The sequence below is a fragment of the Bubalus bubalis genome, chromosome 3 (assembly GCF_019923935.1).
Source record: "Bubalus bubalis isolate 160015118507 breed Murrah chromosome 3, NDDB_SH_1, whole genome shotgun sequence".
Classification (NCBI taxonomy): Eukaryota; Metazoa; Chordata; class Mammalia; order Artiodactyla; family Bovidae; genus Bubalus; species Bubalus bubalis.
Window position 1 is genome coordinate 173,605,419 of NC_059159.1, and position 19,474 is coordinate 173,624,892.

Here is a 19,474-nt window from a genome sequence, read left to right on the forward strand (position 1 = left end):
CCACTCACGTGCTCAGGGCACACTTGAGAACTTTCCACGCAGAGACGGCGCAAGACTCTGAGGGCAGGTGCTGCCCAGGGAGGGTGAGAAGGTCGGCCAAGGCGGCCGCCCAAGAGAGGAGCCTTCACGGTGGAGGGCAGAGAGGGGGACCGCCTAGGGCTGTCCCGGGTGCCGCCACGCGTGGATTTCACAGGATGTGCCCCTTGGGAAACTGTGAGAATCTTCCAGGGGAGCTGACGCAAAGTGTGCTGAGGAGGGCAGCATCTGATGACGGGGCCGGAAGCCCTGATGCTGAAATCTGCACTTGCGACTCTGTACTAATGCGTGTCTCTGCCTGGAGGTCCCAGACTTACGCCAAGCCAAACCAAGCAGAGATCACCTTCCTCCTGCTCCCTGTGACTGTGCCTCCTCCCCGCCCGAGCCACGACCCCACGCCTCCGAGCTAGCCTGCCTTCCTCCAGAGTCATGTCCCTCATCAGTTCTTCACGTTTCAGCCAGAGTGAACTTCAGATGATGCAAATTCTCTGATCTAGGATCCGTACTTACAAATCTTTCATGGTCTGCCTGACTTGCATTAGAACAAAGTTCCATCACCTTCTCCACCCTCTTTTTCAGCTTATCCCAGCTTACCCGGTAGGTGTTACTATGGGAAGTCTCCCCCCTCCAGAACTGAGAAACGTGTCCTTCCAGGGTGAGCCCGCAGCAGCCTGTGGTCCCTGGGTCACAGCAGCGTTTGTGATCTGTTGGTGATGCCCCTTTCGCTTGTCAGCATCCCCCAGTGGACAGAGAACTCGCTGAGGACAGGCCAGTCCCCTGTTTCTGTGTTTATGCCCAGGGCTGCCTGTAACTCCACACACATCTCTGCGTAGATACTTGACTGAAGTAGTGAGTCAGCGATGGTTAAACATTATCCTACCCTCATTATGAGTGGAGACCTCACAGCACTTTTACTAACCACTGGCTCCTATGACTATATACATTTTAAAGAAATAGAACTACACTTACTTTAAAACCTTTCAGAAATTCAAAGTGGCTTTCCCCCAGTTAGCCAGGATTTGTGAGGTTTTACTACATATTAACGTTTTATTTCTGCGGCGTAAATCGGAAGGCCACCGGAGGATCGGATTTATCTGTGCATTTCACTCTGAAGCACCACTCTTCCGTCCATTCAAACTTGAGCCCATATCTGCTTTTCCCACAGGTATTATTATTAACATCACTCCTAGCATTAATCCTTCCTACATTGTGTTAGTATCATTCCATACTTTCTAAAGTGTTTTTACCACTTTTGTCCCATGTTGATGTTCAAAATAATTCATTGGGAATGCAGATAAAGTATAATTATAGACATTTACCGCATGTACATATTCAAATAGGAGTTAAATGACTTTTTCAAGGACAGTCAAATAATCATGCAGATGAAACCCACATATCCAGTGCTCATTCCATTCATGCAGCTTTGGTCTTTTCCTTAAAATCCACATGAATATTAGCGATTATTATTGATTTCTTACTTCCGAGCTAGTGAACTATTGTAACTGCTGCTTGGCTATCCGAATAGCTGAGTTTGAGAGAGGACTCTCAGGTCCGTGCATCCTGGCGCGGTTGATACAGTGGACGTGAAGATGTGTTCAGCACAAGCACGGTTCACAGTTCTGTCTCTCACTCTCCAGGGCAAAGTGAGCTGAACCTACCTCAGATCCCACGAAGAGCAGACTGGCTCCATGCCCGGCCCCCTTCCCCAGGACCGCGTCCGCGCCCTCTCACGCTGCGGGCAGCCCGGCCCGTCGGGCTCCGAGCTTGCGGAGGGGCCGGACGGCGCGTGTGCGATCCTGGCGCGCCCTCCCGGCGCAGTCTCTCTGCCAGCGGGCAGGGCCGGCAAACCGCGCAAGGGTGGACAGAGAAGTGGGCGGGGGCGGATGGACGGACAGCTGCAGAGGAAGTGGCAGCCGGACGGTGCCTTGCAAGGGAAGAAGCAGAGTGAGGAAACTGCCAGTCTAACTTGGATAGCGTTCCCTGCTTCTCCTGAGAGACGGTGGAAGGGAGCAGCAGGCAAGGGCAAGTGGGTTTTCAGTTCAGAGGGAAGTCTTCCTCCCTGGCCACCGAGGGGGTGGGAATCATCAGCGACCGTCTCTCTCCTATTCTCTGTGTCTCCGTCGCCCCGCGTGTCTGTCTCTTGGCCTCTCCGTGACTGTCTCTGTGTGTCTGTCTCCCTGTCTCCATCTTCCTTTCTGTCTCACACACCCATCAAAAAAGGCAAAAAGGACACAGGTATTTATCTCTAAAACGGTAAATAATTGTAGTGCTGGACCACAAAAGACCAACATAATCTCTTAAGCTGTGAGGTAGGCCAGTTTGGCACCATTATAGGAATATCTTCCCCTGTGAAGGTAAAACTAGGGGAAAAACACAAGAAAACAAGCGCTTTCAGAGCAAGCATCAAAGTCAAAGTTGTTTCCTAAAAACCTGATTTGCAACAGTGGCTGAAACTTACACCGGTCCTTGCCAGAGCGCGAGCCTGGAGGGGCCCCCAGAAGCACCTCAGGACATGCTGGGGGGTGGGGGGTGGGGAATCTCCTCTGTTCATTTAAGACCATTTGTTCCATGGTGCCCTGGAGATCTTATCCCCCAGTGTTTAGAGAGCTGACATTTTTTAAAAGGCTGTTTATTGAAGGCTTTTATTTTTTCCCCTGTTTTTACAAACAGCATTTTTTTGGGAGGCAAAATACTTAGAGCCCTGACTTTATAAGCAACTTTATTAAACACCCTTTTGTTACCGAAAGGGGAGGTGGTGGGTCCAGCTGCTTGCCACTCAAAAGCCAGGCGGGTGGAAAGGAAACTTGGCTTTATTCCAGATGCTGGCAAGTGGTGGGGAAGGTGGCGGACACCCGTCCAAAGGCCGATCCTGCACCCCGGTGCCCCGGACCAGCTGGGGATGAGAGCCTTTACAGAGTCGGGGGAAGGTTACATGCAGAAAGAGCACCGTCATCTCCCACAGTCATCTCCACAGCTGGTCATCAGTGGCCGGACTAGGGTCATCTGCGTTGTCTGCGATGCGTCAGTGGCCGGACTAGCGTCGTCTGCGTTGTCTGCGGTACGGGCAGTGTTCAGTTCCGGGTGCAGTTGTTCCCATTTCTTTGCCGTCAGTTCTCAGAACTGTGGCGGCTCAAGTGCTGGGTACAGTCTGCTCATCCAGCACTTCACTTCTCTACCTGGGGTTTCCGTGTCTGTAAGAGCTCACAGGAGGTGGCTCAGAATGTTATCTACAGCCCTTGAGAAAGAACTAAAAGTCCTTGACTATGCGTGATGACTACATTATCATTATTTGGTCTACTTTGCTTTCCTGTTTCCACATTTCTCCTTTCTCTGATTAAACTTATTCTTTGACTGAAGTTTCCCACCGGCGGAAGGCAGGTAGAAGACGTGGGGTTGGGGGCAGGGACCATATTCACTTTTACGGAATACGGCGGCCAGAGAGCTGACGTGGAATCACCGCCTAAACCTCGTCTGAGAGTTAGAAGCGTCCTCTGGCTGAGCCAGTTTCCTCGAAGGACACAGTTCTTTGTCCAGTGTTCCACAGCTGTCTCCTCCCCGCTCTCTCGTCCCACCATCTACGCTCCATGAAGATGGTCCTTCCACAAATCCAGGAGCCTCTGTCTGGGAGGAAAGGGCCTGGCTGCCCTGACACAGAACCGCCGGCTCTTGCGTCGCCCCGTGTCAGGAGGGGTGGAGCCCGCAGCATCTCTGAGACCCTGTGCTCCGCGTGGGAGTGTCTGTACTTGACGAACAGCTTGCCAAACCTGGAGACCACCTCGTCCACTCCGATTCGCTGTTCTCTCAAGTGCTTGACTTGCTGGCATCCCAGTTTTGAAAGGTTGTTGTTGAATCACGGGAAGACACCAGGATTCTTGGCCCCTGGAGGAGAAGAATTCAATCCGGGGCCAGAGACGAGGCTTGATCACTCAGAGCTTTTGTGTAATAAAGTTTTATTAAAGTATAAAGGACATAGAGAAAGCTTCTGACATAGGTATCAGAAGGGGGCAGACAGAGTACCCGCTTGCTAGTGTTAACAATGAAGTTATATACGCCAAAGAATGTCTGGAGGTTGTAAAGACCTCCCATAATTTACATTTTAAGATAACAGAATTAGCCAGAAGGTTTAATCCAAAGACTGTCCTCAGGCAGGATACATTATTGTTATATAATCCTAAGGAATGTAGAGAAGGAAAAAAAGTTTGTCCTTTCTTCCTCCTTGAGAATTCCAGACCCCTCTCTCCTTGAGGACCCCTAGACTCCCTATCAACCTGCCTAGGAAATGACTCTCTCAGTTTGACCTCAAAGCATGGGTTCCTCTTAACTAATTTTGAAGATGAGACTCTAATCTTTATCTTGAGATTATTTTTGTGGTCTTGTGGTACAACAGGAAAATGCTATTATCTTTCAGATTTCACTTTAAGGTAAATTGTTCAGAAATATGGTTATGTGTGGAGCTTCCCTGGCGGCTCAGTCGGTAAAGAGTCTGCCTGCAATGCAGGAGACCTAGGTTCGATCCCTGGGTTGGGAAGAGCCCCTGGAGAAGGAAGTGGCAGCTCACTCCAGTATTCTTGGTGGGAAATCCTGTGGACAGAGAAGCCTGGCAGGGCTGCAGTCCACGGCGTCTCAAGAGTCGGACACGACTCGGTGACCGAACCACCAGCACCCTGTTTACCTGTCGAGCAAGTAGTGCGTCCCGTTTATGTTTGTTGAGGACACAGAGCTCACACTCCAGAATTTCAGGGGGTGTGCAAGTACCCAGGAATGTTGTTCGCTCCCTTCCTGGACTCATCCCGGGAAGCAGGCAGTGGACTGCCTGGGCAGCGGCGGGAGGTCGGCCGGGCAATGCCAGTCCCCGTGGCTGCCCTGCCTGCTAGTGACTCTGCTCAGTCTGGGTCTGTGTTTGCTCCTCCGTGCAGGGAGGGCTCTTTTGTACACGAGCTTTCGAACATTCTAGCCGCAGGACTCTCCTTTCTGTTGATGACCCAGGAAGCTCTTGCTATCAGGCTGGAGTGGGCTCCTTTGGTCAGCATTAGGCATACTCATGGGATTTCCCACTCACCCCTCCACACCAAGGGGGCATCAGAGCTCACAGGTGAGGTCACTGGACCCAGTGCCTTCTCAGATCCTTCCAAGTGCAAGCATTCTCTGACGCTAATCTCTTGATAGTAAATTAAGCCTCTAAGAAGACACTGGCCGTCATCTCCCCAACACTTGGCATCATCAGACTTTTCAAGACTCTGTCAAGAGCTGGGGGAATAGGATCTCATCTTTGCATATCTTTGATAAATAATTGTTAACGATCTCTCCATACATGGATGTGTTTCCTCTTTGTCAAAATGCTTATTAATGCTTTCTGCCCAATCTCTCATTGTACTGAGTATGCTTTTCTTATTTATTTTTAGGTCTTTATATATTCTTTATGCAAATCAAGAATATGTCTTCCCTGAGTTTGTAATTTGACTTTCCACTGTCTTTAAGGTGTCTTTTATAGGAAGTTTTTAATTTAATATTGTCAAGTTCATCCATCTTTTCTTTTATTGCCAGTGCTTTTGCGTCTTACTTTTTTTTCTTACTTTTCCAAGATCTAAGAATATATTAATCTACATTTTTAAGATGAGTTTTGAGGTTTTAATATTTAACTCCTCAAACCACTTTGAGTTTACTTTGTAGAAGATATAAGAATCCAACTTTATTTTTTGCCATCAGATGATCATTTTTTTCATCCCTTTTGTTGGAGAGTGTCTCTTTTTTCTCTTTTGACAAGGCTTCTCCACCCCAAAGTCCTCCCATGTAACAGGTGCTGACCTGTTTATAGACTCGACCCTATTTCATAGGTTGATCTGCCAAGACACAGCGTTATCCCCTGGGCTTGACTGCTACAGCTTCAGAACCAAAGTCTGGTTAGCAACCTGCCCCTCTCTGATAGTCTTCTTCACAAGACATCCCTGACCCGTGGCTTTTCCATATAAAAATATCAAGCTTCTTGCACCACCCGTTTGGTATTTTGGTTGAAAGTGCACCATCCGTGAGTCTGAGGAGACCTCAGACTGACCTCATCACAGTGTGGTTTGTCCCTCCGCTGACTCAGATCTCCTTTGACGCGTCTCGGTTAAGCGTTCTCGTCTTCCCTGCAGAGGGGCTGCACTTCTTTTGTTAAACGTATGGGCTGCTTTATATCCTCTCATACTGATCTGAATGCTGTCCTGAATGACGCTCCTGTAAACGACACAGTCTGTGCAGCCGCCTCACCACGCCCTGGTTCCGCGTCTGTCGGTCCTTCTGAAGACGAGGCAGAGAAAGCGGGAGCAGACTCCAGCGGCTCCTTCTCCCCCTGTCCTCCCACACTGAGGGCCGCTCTCACCGCAGACGAGACCACCCCACGCAGGCCCCTTCTGAACACCCCCACCCAGCTGTCGTCATTTCTGGGTGCCGTCCCTAGAGTCCTCCTGGAACTGGTCTTGCTTTAGACTCAGTGGTCTTCCCAGTTCAGCAGTTGGGTAAAAACGAGAGCCAGGCATGGTTTAACTTCACGCGTAGAGAAAGTTTATGGACAGCACCATTTATGCTTATGGCCGAGTCTTCTCCAGGATCCGTCTACGGACAGGATCTCCATCCTGCCCCAGGGCTCGTGAGGCTCCTGAGTCAATATTTACGAACCGCTGAGAGCATACGAGGGGCAGAGCGCGCAGGCTGTGAGCTTCTCTGCTATCTTCATCGTCACCGGACTCTGTACGAACCCCCTCTGACCATGAAAACCCAGCTTAGTGAGATGAATAGGATGTGGCTCTAACCCCAGGACGAGGCATGATTTTTCTGTTACGTGAAAAAATGTAAAGGTGTTTTGGTTCTTTAAAAACTATAGACTTTAAAAACTATTTTGGGGAGTTGAAAGGAGGTTTTGGGGAGAAAGTGACAATTGAGCTGGGCCTGAGTGAGTAGAATTTAACCTAGTGAATTTAAGGGGAAGTAGATGAATTTATAGGAGTGAGCTGGCCTGGGAAATGACATGAGGCAAGAAGGCAGGAAAACAAACAGTTTGCAAAGAATACAGCATTCCCTCAGATCATAGGAACCCGAGTTCTCTTGCTGTGCTTTGGTGCCTAATATCTTCTTTCTGTTGTAACTTCCAACTAGGGTTCTAGATTGTGTGTGAGTGTGTGTGTGTGTGTAAAAGATAAAATTTAACAAACCTTATCAAATTATTAAGGTCTAGAAGAAGCAGAATTTTTATAAGTTCATTAGGAAACAGTGTCACCTGATCCAATTAGGTAAAGAAACACAGGGTCAGGTTGGCACAGGCACAGCAGAGACAGGCTTCTCCAGAATGATGGAGCAGAGAGCTGCCCACTGCTAAGCCAAGGGCACCTTTCTCTTCCTTTATGGAAAAGTGCAGAGAGACTCACAAGGTCACTGCTGCTGCTGAGTCGCTTCAGTCGTGTCCGACTCTGTGTGACCCCATAGATGGCAGCCCACCAGGCTCCCCCGTCCCTGGGATTTTCCAGGCAAGAACACTGGGACGGGTTGCTATTTCCTTCTCCAATGCATGAAAGTGAAAAGCGAAAGTGAAGGCGCTCAGTCATGTCCAATTATTCGCGACCCCATGGACTGCAGCCCACCAGGCTCCTCCACCGATGGGATTTTCCAGGCAAGAGTACTGGAGGGGGTTGCCATTGCCTTCTCCGCACGCAGTCACAGATGTTGGTAAATTCAAGGTAGTGGAAGGTGGTTAAAACCCAGGCCGCCTGGATGAAGGTTAAGATGTGAAGACAGTCTCAGGCAGGCAGTCAAACCCCATCCGATGGCAGCTGCTTTAGGAAGGGCTGCCTCACTGAAGGACCCATGCAGGCCGAGGGGACTTGAGATGTCAGACAGAGACAGACATATATTGCAGGACCTCACCTGAACGTGGAATCCAGAAATACAGCAAACTAGTGAACATAGCAAAAAGCAGCAGACTCACCGATCCAGGGCTTCCCAGGTGGCGCTAGCGGTGAAGAATCCGCCTCCCAGCGCAGGAAACACAAGAGGTGCAGCTTCGATCCCTAGGTCGGGAAGATCCCCTGGGAGAGGAAATGGCAACACACTCCAGTACCGTTGCCTGGAGAATCCCATGGACAGAGGAGCCTGCTGGTCTACAGTCCACGGGGTCGCAAAGGGTCGGACACGACTGAGCTGGCTTAGCACAGATACAGAGAACAAACCGGTGGCGACCAATGAGGGAAGCGGGGCTTGCGGGTGGGGGATGGGGAGGCCCAAACCACTGAGTGCAAACAGCCCGGAGACGTGCAAGGTGAGAAATGCAGCCAGTGGTTTATGGCTGTGATTGGAAAGCAATCTTTAGAGTGCACGAATTGTTTTAATTCAAAAAATTTATACACAAAAATAAATAAATAAAATATTTACCTGAAAATACACACTCAGCACGGTGGCAGTGACAACCAGCGTTAAGGGTTACACTGAAGCTCTGCATTTTAGCTTTGAATATGTTTGTGGCTTTGTACACGTGTGACTCTGAATTTTAGGATCTTAAGTGGTTCTTGTTAACCTTTGACTTGAATCTTGTAGCTCTCTACAATTTGATGGGTTTTTAGAAATGTATCAGTTTTATAATTTTGATTATTACAGCCAACAGTCAAATATTTCAATCTAAAACTATCTGACATCTTATAGTGAAAGAAAATGGGGGAAATTATTCAACTGAAAAAGTTTACTTTTCAAGAAGCTTCTCTAAAATGTTCTTATTTTACTATAAAGAAATAGGCGTGTCTTGTTCACCTGGACCCTCTTAGATACTTTAAGTGCTCCATTATCTTGTCAATAGTTCACCTCAAAAGCTTTAAGGTTATCAAAAACTGAGGTTACATCTATCATTCAAGATTTCAGAGATTATCGGGTTGGAAAAGAGTTGAAAAGTCAACCTCCTGATATGTTCGGGTCCACCTGGACATATTTAATCACCCCACGGCAGTGACATCAATGATCTCTTCAGCATCCCCATTGTGCTTTTTATAATAGTAATATTCTTATTATTAAAAAAGAGGAAAGCACTTGTGTGCTTTAACTTAAAAAGGTAAAGCTGAGTTTGCACACGGTTGGTCCCAACTACAAATCTTGGAGCAGAAACTGGCAACAACGGTAGCTATGATTATGCAACAAGTACACATGTGGAAGGTCTGCCCAAAAATGAAATAAGCCTCAATGGGAGTTGACGGGGGAACATCATTACTACAGTACAAATACATCCATGGGACTTGAATTTTAAAATGTAAACTAAATGGAACTGGTAGGGGAGTGGCTGCGACCAGTTTGCAAATCACCAAAATTGGGCAAAAAGCCGGCGGTGCGCTCCGTCTGTAAGCGTGAAGGGTCCGGGCGAGGGTGTGGGGGAAGGGTCTGCCTTGGAGGCCAGCGGCGCCCCTCCGCCCGTTCACACCCTCGCAGTCCCTTCACCCCACGAGGATGCGCAGACCCGCCACCCGCAGGGGTCCCCGCTTCTCTGGAGGGACGAGCTCTGTGTGCAGGGGCATCAAAGCCCCGCGGAGGAAGCAGCAGAACTCGAAGAGGTCTGGGTGGAGGAACTGGGGGGGCAAATTCCAGCTCGGCCCGACTGGACCGCCCCACAGAGCTCCTCCCACCCAGCTCCCCAAAGAGCCCTCAGTTTCCCTCGTAAACTGGAAATGTGGGTCTTTGCCCGAAGCCCTCCGTTCACCATGGAGGAGACTGTGCCCTGGGCAGTGAGCCTGAGTCACCTGTGAAACAGACCCTATTTCCCAGGGCCGCTGCTGAAATTAAACCTGTTCTCTTCCCCACACACCTCTATTCACATTTTTGGGAAAAGTCATTAAACTTATCCCACAAGCTTGTGCCATTCCTCTGTCCCAGCTTCCTGTTCAGAATCCATGTGCTTGAGTCATCAGTCCCACCCGAGGCAGATGCCCTGTTGTAATCAAGCCGTGGGCTCCCACTAACCATCACCAGAGCCCCAGGAGGCCAGAAAACTGGGCCCTGAGGGGCACGGTCGCCTGTCCGGGGTCACAGTGTGTCTGGGGTCCCGCTGTGTCTGGGGTCGCAGTATATCTGGGGTCCCGCTGTGTCCAGGGTCACAGTGTGTCTGGGGTCCCCGTGTGTCCGGGGTCACAGTGTATCCGGGATCACTGTTTCTGGGCTCCCAGTGTGTCTGGGTTGTAGTTCCGATAGCATGCCATCCTTCTTATCCTGACTCCCTCCAACCCCAGCCTTTCCATGAGCTTTCTTTCCTCGGGCTCCCCGAGACGCAGATCTGGGAGGGCTCCATCGCTTCCCACGGGATGCACAGCTCCATCTGTGCTCGCAGGAGGGGGTAGGGCAGTGCTCCAGAGAGTGGCCAGACGCAAGGGCAGCAAGCCCACATGAAACCAGAAAGTCAGCCAGCAAGGCCGAGGCTGTGGTTCATCGGGGAAGCATGTGCTTTCCCTCAACCCCGACGCTGAGGACGAGGGGGGACCTGGGCATTACTTCTGAACCCCTCTAAAGTGGGGCAGACAGTCAGGTCAGTGGCGGGGAGGACACGGCCAGGATCCTCAGGAGGAGGAGGGCAATGGAGGGACATGTTCCAGCATCCTAGGGAGAGTTGCTCCATCTAGATTCTTCACTCAGATAATTATTGTGGAAATAGGGAAAAAGAAAAAAGACCTCCCAGTGTCTTTCTCGGGGCGCGATGGAGGGAACGCAGAATTGCAGCTCTGAGTCTAGGCTCAGAAACCCGACAAGCGACCGCACCGCAGCAGGTGAAGACAGAGCATTCTGGGCGCTGCCGCACGAGACCCCAGAGAAGAGCAGGGACACGGGAGCCTGGGGGTCTGAGGGAGGTGAAGACAGAGCGTTCTGGGCGCTGCTGAACGAGACCCCAGAGAAGAGCAGGGACACGGGAGCCTGGGGGTCTGAGGGAGGTGAAGACAGAGCGTTCTGGGCGCTGCTGAACGAGACCCCAGAGCAGAGCGGGGGACACAGGAGCCTGGGGGTCTGCGGGAGGCCGCGGGGCTCGCACTGCACATACCAGCTGTTCGCTTCACAGGGCCTGGTTTTTCCCGTGTTCTAGAGACACAAATGTAAGTGAACCACAGTCCCATCAGGGAGGAAGCCTCCCGTCACTCCCGAAGGGGAGGCTTGTGGAGAGAAAGGCCTTGACACCAAAAGGCAGAACTGATATGGAAAGCTGGCAGACATGGGCCTGGAAGGTGTGGAAAGAGGACATTAGAAGGGAAGAGAGAGGGGACTGGAAAAAGCTGGCGTGTGATGGAAAAGAGATGCAATCAAGAGGAAATCACTGTGGACTAATCATCTGGGCAACAGACAATTGAAACAAAATGAGAAAATTTTACTCGTTGGTCTCAAAACCAGAGACATTACTTTGTCAACAAAGATCCATCTAGTCAATGCTGTGGTTTTTACAGTGGTCATGTATGGATGTGGGAGTTGGACTGTGAAGAAAGCTGAGCACCGAAGAATTGATGCTTTTGAACTGTGGTGTCAGAGAAGACTCTTGAGAGTCCCTTGGACTGCAAGGAGATCAACCAGTCCATCCTAAAGGAGATCAGTCCTGGGTGTTCATTGGAGGGAATGATGCTGAAGCTGAAACTCCAGTACTTTGGCCACCTCATTCGAAGAACTGACTCACTGGAAAAGACCCTGATGCTGGCAAAGATTGAATGCAGGAGGAAAAGGGGACAACAGAGGATGAGATGGTTGGATGGCATCACCGACTCAATGGACATGAGTCTGAGTAAACTCGGGGAGTTGGTGATGGACAGGGAGGCCTGGCGTGCTGCAGTCCATGGGGTCGCAAAGAATCAGGCAGGAATGAGCGATTGAACTGAACTGAACTGAACAGGCATAAATGCTTGTACTCAATACACGAATCTAGTTAGAGTCAACTCAAAATAAAGATGGGATTCTAGATGACTATTTTCTAGGAGGAAAGGATTAAAAAAAAAAAAAAAAAAAACCTGCTGTGTTGTCTCTGTGCTCCTCTCAGAACGTAGCTTTCCTGTGACGAGATGAACAGATGTTAGACTTTGCATGTTCAGTAAAAGATGGCAGATTCAAGAACGTTGGCTTCTGCTCTTACCTCAAATCCCACTAAAATGACAGAAGAGTCACGTGCATTAAAAAACACACAGAACAGAGGGGAGCCGATGGCGGCCCGTCTGAGGCTAGAGGGCAGCGACAGGTGAGGAGGGAGGTGCAGGGAGGGGGCTGGGCTCAGACCCTCCCCAGGACGCTCACACCTCCAGGACCGGCAGGTTCAGGCCCCACGGGAGGTGAGATGATGCTGCACTCTTAACCGGTGAGTTGGTTGAAAGGTTAAAAGCCGTGTAGACCCCAGAGATCTTTTCCTTCCAGCATCTCTGCTGGTTTATTTATTAATTTCCTTCCAGCATCTCCAGGTTTATTCTCTGGTGGAACAGAGCAGAGGGCTCTTGGTGGGCTGAGGCTGGACACTGTGCTGAAAGCCGGACCCAGAGGAAGGGCAGAGGCTGAGTATTCAGCCCCTCGCGATCCCCCTGATCTTCTCCCGAGCGGGTTCCTCGGGTGAGAGGTGCCTATTTATCAACTGACTGGTTCAAAACACCCTCTGTAGCTCTCACTGTGTAGCAGACACAATCCAGTGACATGCCACTTTTTGAAAGTTTTCTAAACTCTTTATAAGCTCTTCTGTGGTGACCCCTTTACAAATGAGGAAACTGATGGAGAGAAAAAATTCCGTAACTCACCAAGAGCACTCAGGCATGCAGCGGAAGACTGGACTCGAAGCCCATGCCACCTGGGCACAGCGTTCACTCATCGCACACAGACCACACACCTGACACAGATGCCCCAGATCCAGGTGCATCACCCATGGCAGCGTGAGCAGGGCATCCATCCAGGAGACACGCCAGTGCTGCCCAGGTAAGTGCTAGCAACCACCAAGGATCCTCAGACACCTGCAAACATCCTCTAATAGGAAGGAAACCAGAACAAGCCAACAAACAGAATGGAGAAGAGACAAAAGCGAACTGGAGGAAAGAAGAGTCTTGAGAGTCCCTTGGACTGCAAGGAGATCCAACCAGGCCATCCTAAAGGAAATCAGTCCTGAATATTCATTGATGATGAAGCTGAAACTCCAGTACTTTGGCCACCTGATGTGAAGAACTGAATCTTTGGAAAAGACCCTGATGCTGAGAAAGATTGAAGGCGGGAGGAGAAAGGGACGACAGTGGATGAGATGGTTGGATGGCATCACCGACTCAGTGGACATGAGTTTGAGCAAGCTCTGGGAGTTGGTGGTGGACAGGGAGGCCTGGCGTACTGCAGCCCATGGGGCCCAAAGAGTCAGACGCGACTGAGCGGCTGAACAACAACAATAGTTGCTGTACAATGTTGTGTTGGTTTCAGGTGTACAAGAAAGTGACCCAGTTCTGTGTGTACACACGTCCACTCTTTTTCAGAGTCTTTTCCCATAAGGTTATTACCAAGTATTGAGTAGAGTCCCCTGACCCAACAGAGGTCCTTGCTGACCATCTATTGTTGACTATTTATGTACACTAGTGTGTATATGTTATTAATAATCCCAAACTCCTGATTTATCCCTCCCCCGCTACATTTGTAAATCTGTGCTTCCTGCTGTTCATGGTGACACGGGTCTTTGCAGCCTACGGACCACAGGTGGTCTGAGTGGAGGCTGAAGGCTCTCGGGTCCTGGGACTAGGGGAGCACTTCACGGAACCTGGGTCTCAGCTGAGCTGGACGAGGGGGTGAGCTGAAGGAGGCTGTGGCCTGTCCCCCAGGAGGAGAGCGTGGCCAGCCTCCTCCCACCGTCCTCCCCTCCCCACCTCCTGCACCCCTCCCCACCCCTCCTCCCCATTGGAGACCGACAAACGCGCACCTCCTGAAAATGGCATGTTCCCACAAGAGCTAACGAATTCCCAAGGGCTTTCAAGGCTCTCTTAGGGGTCCCTGTTAACAAAGGTGCCGAACACAGCTGTTCCAAAGTCTATATTTAACACTAGCCAAGTAAAGACACTCTTGGTTCCCAGCAGAACCGTTCTTCGAGGCTCCAAATGGGTCCTGAGTTGCCGGGGGTTCTGGTGGTCCCTGGAGGCCCCCAGGAGCTCAGGGCACCTCTCGGCCGCGTGGCTCGCGGGCCTGGGGGCACTGCTGGAGTTTCTGTAACGCACGTGAGCGGGGAGCCACCACGAGCCATGAGCAAAAGCACGAAGCAGAAGGAGCACTAATTTACAAATTAGCAAGGAGCAAATCTGCCTCAGAGTGGCCCACCCCGCTCTTCACGTCACATTCACAGGGTCAGAGTCCTCGGACTGCTCGTCACAGTTTCTCTGATGGTCTTTTTAAAAGGTTAGAAGAAAAACTTAGAGAGAGTGAAAATTATATCAAAGTAGCTTTTTAACCACTTTATACACATAATGAGACTAAAGGTGACCCTGTTTATGATTTGTTATATATGGAGAAGTGCTTCCAGATTCCAGCCTGGAATATCCTCTCCTGCCTCATCATCAGGAAACACATTTTAAAAATAACAAAAGAAAGGAGGGAGGAAGGGAAGGAAGAAACAGAGAAACTTGGTTTTCTTCTGTCCAAAATGCAAACATTTCAAAGAAAGGGTCACGTATGTCTATCTTTCATGACAAGACTGAATTTCAGTCTCTCTCTTAATATATAGTCAGTCTAAAAACCAAAAACGAAGTTATCAATCATCCTTGAATTGGGGACAAAGAATGCTCTTTATTCACTACATAACTCATCTAAAAACTAAGAAATACCTAGTCCTCTTAAATGGAGAAAGTCAAAATCTGTCCTAGGTCATGAATATTAATAAAGGTAAAGTTAAAATGAATTTTATAATACAGCCATTTATAACGCAGTGGTCTAAAACTGAGCTTCTACTTCAGATCGCTTCTTTCTATGTACTGTTTTAAGAGGAGACAATGATGTGAGATCCTGGGAAGGGAACCCCCCACCCACATGAACCCCTTCCTCGCCACCACTCGCCACCCCAGATGCCTGGGGCGGTCAACCTACAGCGTGCTGGGCACAGGTGTGAGCGCTGGTTCACTCTCTGCACCATTATTTCAGCTGCATGTGGATCATCCACGATTATCTCAAAGCAGGTAGTTTAAAAGGAAGTGGAATGAGTGCAGTTATTTCATGCAATGACAAACGCCATAAGTAAGCCCAGAGCCCCATCTGAGTGACGGTGGACGCGGGGAGCTGAGACAGCGAGACTGAACGCCCTGAGGCGCCCGCTGTTGGTGCCATTTGTGTTTGGCAACTAAACGCTTCGGGAGCTCACCCTGGGAAGTCCATCTCAAATCACGACAAGCAGCAGGGGCGGCAGGGACGGAAGCAGGCAGGACCTCGGGGCGCGGCCCTCCGTCCCGCACCGAGTTCCTGGAAGGCGGCGTCTTCCGAGCGCATGTGCCTGAGGGGCTCCGACGTTTCTTACACAATGAGACGCGTTTTGTTCCAAGAACTGGCTCAGGAGCCTTCATTCTGTTTTTTGAACTTCTGCCTTAAAGAAGAAACTTCTGTTTTACATCTCAGTCATCTTAAATCAAAATAGACATGCATTTAGTCAGAAGCATCAAATACACTTCAAGGGCATTTAGCCTGTAATCCATCTGTCAATGAGTTTTTAATCTACATCCGACACACGACTAAGGGGTGAAGACCCCTCTAGGCGAGACGTGGTGTCTCCTGCTGACAGCCACCCTAACTTCTGTCTGTCTTCCAAAGGGGGACAGGGTGTCTCGTGTTTGTGGGGAACCCCAGCTCCCTGTGAGCCTGAGGGAACCAGGGAAGTCTGTCACAAGGTGGAAGAGCAGACTCAGTGCTATTTGGAGGAGCGGGTCGGAGAAAGGCTCAGAGCCAGGCGGCAGCTACATGGGCAGGAGAATGTTTTCTCAACCCGCGGATTTATTTCTGAATGCGGGAGTGGAGAACAGAGCATGCGCCAAACGAAACGTTGTCCACAGATTAGGGTCTCATAGATCCTAATCGCGCTCGTGGAGAGCCTATCCTTTTCCTGACTGCCCCTCAGGGTATGCTTTGTCCTTGCAGGGTAGACCCTCACAGATTCCCTGAAAAGAAGGGGAACCGTGGGATGCTCCCTTAGCCCTTTAGGAAATGCTTAGAGCCATAGAGGTAACTTTCTGGGATTACCAGAAAAGTGAAATGTGTAAATTATTCGCTGAAATGTGATTTTGAGCAACGTGTTGGCAATGTATCAGATAAAGTGGCTTTGATCATTAATAGATCATCCTTTTCACTCATTTTTCAATCACGTAATTGTTTTGCTTTGTGTTGGCTGATTTATAAGATTTATTTAAATTTGTCTACTTTGATGTTCTTCATATGATGAGAATTAAGATGCATTTTCATAAAACCACTGCCTCGAATCCCATTCAAACCACTGGTAACCAATTTAGTAACATCTCAGAACATCTTCAGAATAACTGTGCCCACTATGCAAATATTCATCGTAGAAGATTATGCACAAAGGCCGTTTTAAAGACTACATTTGGTTGTTGCTTTATAGTTACAACAAATAAAAATTTTTAATGAATACTTAAGAGTTAGTACTTTGCTTTCCTTTTTCATTAGCAAATAGCATGTCCTTGTAAAGCCTTTTCTGTGGGAAGGACTATAGCTTATTTACTGTCCTTTGAATGGAGAAGATGAAGAAACTAAAGACTCATCTGACGGCCTATAGCAGCAGAAGCGCTGTGTTGACGCAGACACGTTGTTCTGCGTCCCTAACTCGCTCCTAAATATTTCATACGGCCTTTATGATTTTCAGACTCAATCAAAAATAGCTCTTACACTTGGTTTTAGGAGAGTATGGTTGCAGTTTTGTGTAATCTTGACATCACAAACAGTAGTTTAGTTTTCTAAAGAGATTTTCCTATAAGGAATTACTGATGGATAATGAGTCCCTGGGACACCATCCCCAGGGCCCCCGGAGCGCCCCGGCGTGCCCCCGGAGCGTCCCGGCATGTCCGTGCACCAGCTGGTTGCCATCAGCTCTCCTCCTCAAGGCAAACCTCCCTGGTGTTTGGACCCCCAGGTAGGACCCTTCCTGCACTATGGAAATCGACTTCACTCCTCTGCCCTCTGCTTCTTCTCTAGACCGACTGCACCTCGTGGAGGAGGAAAAAATGTAGTTATCGAGTCCAGTCAAGAGTCTGTGTCTCTGGAATTATCCACAACATCCCGTCGGGGAAGGGTCCAGGTGGTCCACAGACGCATGGCGATCCAAGGGCCACATAAAGGTAAGGATCCGTGCCCTACTCCAGGCTCTGCGTGCAGACATGTGTGTGTGTATTACCTTAACATATACTTGAAAAAGGACAAAGTCAGGTTTGTGATGGAGGATTCTGTATTTGATCAAGGGTAGAATGTCCCTTAACCTTCATAAACTCAGTACAATGTCAGAAATTATCACTATTACTAAACAGAGATTCAAATGGTTTTGTATCCAGTTACAACATTATCTTGGAGAAGGCAATGGCACCCCACTCCAGTACTCTTGCCTGGAAAATCCCATGGATGGAGGAGCCTAGTAGGCTGCAGTCCATGGGGTCGCTGAGAGTCGGACACGACTGAGCGACTTCACTTTCACTTTTCACTTTCATGCATTGGAGAAGGAAATGGCAATCCACTCCAGTGTTCTTGCCTGGAGAATCCCAGGGACGGGGAAGCCTGGTGGGCTGCCGTCTATGGGGTCACACAGAGTTGGACACAACTGAAGCCACTTAGCAGCAGCAGCAACAACATTATCTAGAAAATAATTTCACAGCCAGATTAACAGGTCTGTTCAGCCTTGTCAGTTGTGGGGTCTTCTTTGTACATCATGCCTGCTCAGTTGCTTCAGTTGTGTCCGACTCTGTGTGACCCCATGGACTATAACCTGCCAGGCTCCTCTGTCCATGGGATTCTCCAGGCAAGGATACTGAAGTGGGCTGCCATGCCCTCCTCCAGGGGATCTCCCCGGCCCAGGGATCAAAGCCGTGTCTTTTGGGTCTCCTGCATTGGTAGGTGGATTCTTTCCACTAGCACTACCTGGGAAGTCCCTTTGTACAGAGCTGCTTTACAATTAGATCTCTCTTTCCCCTGCTAGTCTACTCAGGGACTCTGTCTTTAAGGAAGTTAGACGTGTCTTTAGTGAGGGCCTGCGTGCTCTGTCCGGGGTCATCACAGGACGCTTCAGTTAGGGATGATCAGCCTCCCTTGGTGCTGCCGTGGCCCATGAGAGTCAGGTCCTTGGAAACACCCAGTTATGGCTAATGTTTTTCCTTAAGGGTTTTTTAAATTGTGGTGAAATACACAGAATGTAAAAGTGACCGCCTGAACCATCTCTAAGTGCACAGTTCAGCAGCGTGGAGCGCATCCACAGAGCTGAGCACTACCCTCTCCGCCCGTCTCCAGAACCTGTTCATCTCCCCAGATTTAAACTCTGTCTCCACGAGGCACTCACCTCCGCCTCCTCCTGGCTTCTGGAAACCACCAGCCACTCCCTGTCTCCCTGAATTTGCCTGCTCTGGGGACCCTGCACGAGCGGAATTACACAGTATCGTTGCTTTGGCAGTGGTTTAGCCACTGAGTCGTGTCTGACTCTTTGCAACCCCATGGACTGTAGTCCACTAGTGACTGGTTATTTTAACAGCGTGACATTGTAGCTGGCATCAGAATCCCCTTCTTAAGACTGAATAAGATTCTGTGGCAGGCAGAGACCACATTAGCTTTATCCACTCTCTGTAAATGGACATTTGGGTTGCTTCCACCTTTTGGAGAATTATGATGCTATGAATGGGTGTAGAAATATTTGTTTGAATCTCTGCTTTCAGTTCTGCTCATGGATATACCCAGATGTGAAACTGTTCGATCGGATGTTAATTTTTTAAGGAACTTCCCTACTGTTTTCTATCGTGGCTGTTGCATTTTACATTCTCACCATCCATGCACAAGGGTTCCAGTTTCTCCACATACGCACCAGCACCTTGTTTTCTGTGTGGTTTTGTTTTTAGTCATAGCCATGTGAATGGATGTGAAGTGGTATCTTACTGTGATTTTGACTTACATTTTCCTGATGATAGTGAGGCTGAGGGTCCTTTCATGGACTCATTGGCCACTTGTGTATCTTCTGTGGGTAAATGTCTGTTGAAGCTTCTTGCCTTAATCAGATAGCTTTGTTGTCACTGAGTTATAAGAGTTATTTATATATTCTGGGTATTAAGCCCTTATTAGATAAATGGTTTGCAAATGTTTTTTTCCATTCTATAGTTTGCCTTGGCGTTTGGCAGTGTCCTTTGACAGCGAAAGGGTTTTAATTCTGACAGAGTCCAATTTATCCTTCTTTTGTTCTGTGGCTCTTGGTCTCATATCCAAGGAATCATTGCCAAGT

General features: G+C 49.1%; 1 protein-coding gene across 16 annotated transcripts in view; it reads left to right on the top strand.

The window, feature by feature from the left end:
- Positions 1–19,474, top strand: part of MYT1L (myelin transcription factor 1 like) — a 378,916-nt gene that overhangs the window by 188,961 nt on the left and 170,481 nt on the right. For all 16 annotated transcript variants that reach the window (XM_044940559.2, XM_044940561.2, XM_044940570.2 and 13 more), the window contains one exon: positions 17,200–17,342. The gene's annotated coding sequence lies outside the window, so the exon portion shown is untranslated. The remainder of the gene's footprint in view (positions 1–17,199; positions 17,343–19,474) is intronic.